A 2602-nucleotide genomic window follows, 5' to 3' on the forward strand; every position below is an offset into this window, starting at 1 on the left:
ATCTGGTGTTTGTATCTTTTGGGAAGAAATGTTTTTAATCCCCTGACCCATTAAAACAGTGGTTGCTTTCAGCTGCAGCTTCTACTAAGGGGTGTGCAAGCTGCTGTTAGTGAAGTAGATGTGTTTTTCTGGTTTTCCTTTCTTGCACACATTTAGGAGTGGGGTGGCAAAGCCATGCCACCTGCAAAGTGAGACATATCGAGTGTTCTTCAGATGAACTTTGTCAGCTGGAAGAAGTGGCAGCTGGGTGCTTGAGCATAGTTCTGCCTCTTCCTGCTAGGACTTCCTGTTTAGTGGCATGTTTTTCTGTTCAGACTCACATGCCTGCCTTCTGCAGGAAGATGGTGTGGGAACCAATCCATCAGCAGCTGTGGTGAGACATGCCCTGTGAGACTAACACTGTGATCACCTTCTGGTGAGGAACTCTCATTTGAATTATGTTTCTGATGGCTTCTTTCAAAAAGCTGCAGGTACACAGGTTTTCATCTTTAGGCTGTGAAGTAGTGGTTAAGCTGTTCTCTTCTATTCCCAGTGGAGAGGACAGTAACTCTCTTAGAAATCAGCTGATTTCCCATCTGTACTCATCCAAGCCTGACTCTGTCCCCAGGAGCTCCCTCAGTCTCAGTCCCGGAAGAGTCACTGCAAAGGGAAACCCTTCTCATTGCATTGGGGGCTTCCAAGGGAGCTCAGACTAGCTGGTTTTGAGGTTCCCTCATCTCTGCTGATGAAGGGGGAAGCCTTCCTTCCTGCTTCAACAAGGTCTCTCGGTCAGATTCAAATGAGAGATTCCTGAGGACAAGTAGCACCATTCTTTTTTCTTTTTACAAGGATGTATTAGAAAAAAAAAAGTAAGAAAGAAACAAACAACACATATCTTTGATGCCAAATAGTCTGGAAATGGGGAGCAGATGCACATGGGACAGTTATTGGTGCTGACATTGTACCCATTGGATCAGTTTCCTTCCTGCATCTTTGAGCTTCTTGTTCCTCATGCTGTAGATGACGGGGTTCACTGTTGGAGGCACGAGCGCATACAAAACTGCCATCACCAGATCCAGAGGTGGGGAGGAGATGGAGGGGGGCTTCATATGGGCAAATATGATAGTGCTGACAAACAGGGAGACTACAACCAACTGAGGGAGGCATATGGAAAAGGCTTTGTGCTGGCCCTACTCAAAGGGGATCCTCAGCATGACTATGAAGATCTGCACATATGACAGTACAATGAAAACAAAACACTCAAAGACTAAACAGGCACTAACCACAATAACCCCAGTTTCCCTGAGGTAGGAGCCTGAGCAGGAGTGCCTGAGGATCTGGGGAACTTCACAGAAGAACTGCTCCATGGCATTGTCTTGGCAGAGTGGTATTGAAAAATGTGTTCCCAGCGTGCAGGACAGCATTGAGAAAACCAGTGCCCCAGGCAGCTGCTGCCATTTTTGACACAAGCTCTCTTACTCATGAGAGTCCCATAGTGCAGGGGTCTGCAGATGGCAACAAAACAGTCATAGGCCATGACTGTGAGAAGAAAGTACTCAGCCAAAAAGAAAAAGACAAGGAAAAAGACTTGGGCAGCACATCCTGAGTAGGAAATGGCCCTGGTGTCCCACAGAGAATTGGCCATGGATTTGGGGACGGAGGTGGAGATGGAGTCAAGGTCGAGAAGGGAGAGGTTGAGGAGGAAGAAGTACATGGGGGTGTGGAGGTGATGGTCACAGGTTACGGCTGTGATGATGAGGCCGTTGCCCAAGAGGGCAGCCAGGTAGATGCCCAGGAAGAATGAGAAGTGAAAGAGCTGCAGCTCCTGCGTGCCTGAGAATGCTAGGAGGAGGAACTCATTGAAGGAGCTGCCATTGGCCATTTGCTTCCTCTGGGCATGGGGGGCTGACCAAGGAAGGAAAGACACTGACAAATTAGGACACACTTCTCGGAGCAAAACTTTGTATTTCTTACAACTCTGCCCTCCCCAAAAAGCAGACATTACCTCTCCCCATCTTGGCTTGCAGCCTAGCCAGACACCCCAGAGCCAAATGGTCAAATGTCCTATGGATGAGGTGTACTGAAGAGAGATTTGATTCATTTCCAGCCAGTCCTCCCCAACCCCCAATGCATTGTCCAGAGACCCACAGGTTAGAGGGCACTTGGGCACCTCATTGTCAAGGACACATCTGCATGGCAGGACCCGCAGGTCCATTGTCTGAACTGCATCGGAAACCCCCTTGCCCAGAGAGTCCAAGGGGAAGGACAAGAGCAGCACAGGCAGGTGGGGACACATGGAACAATACCATGATATTTCTGCCGAAGAAGGCAGGGACATGGAGAGACATGAGAGTGCTCAGGAGTTCCTCCTCTGTATATCTGGCTGCCGAAGAAACGACTCATGCCCTAGGCCCCACAGCCTTGAGGGCTGAGAGGTATGCTGTGTGGGAGAAGGGAGGAGTCATTGAAGTTTTTGGTTTCCTCTCACACTTTTACCATGACTCTGCTGCCTGGAGCTGTGCCTACAGGGAGCTGTTTCTCTGTCCCCCATGTCATGTCAGTGCTCACAGACACCATCCCACCCACTGGGCACTCAACTCTGCCCTGCAGAAACCTCCTGGGT

At 49.4% G+C, this 2602-nt stretch overlaps 1 pseudogene; it reads right to left on the reverse strand.

Annotated features, from left to right (window-relative positions):
* Window positions 1-923: 923 nt before the first annotated feature.
* Window positions 924-1516, reverse strand: LOC135330662 (olfactory receptor 14J1-like; annotated as a pseudogene).
* Between the last annotated feature and the right edge of the window lie 1086 nt (window positions 1517-2602).

This window comes from Dromaius novaehollandiae, chromosome 23 (assembly GCF_036370855.1).
Source record: "Dromaius novaehollandiae isolate bDroNov1 chromosome 23, bDroNov1.hap1, whole genome shotgun sequence".
Classification (NCBI taxonomy): domain Eukaryota; kingdom Metazoa; phylum Chordata; class Aves; order Casuariiformes; family Dromaiidae; genus Dromaius; species Dromaius novaehollandiae.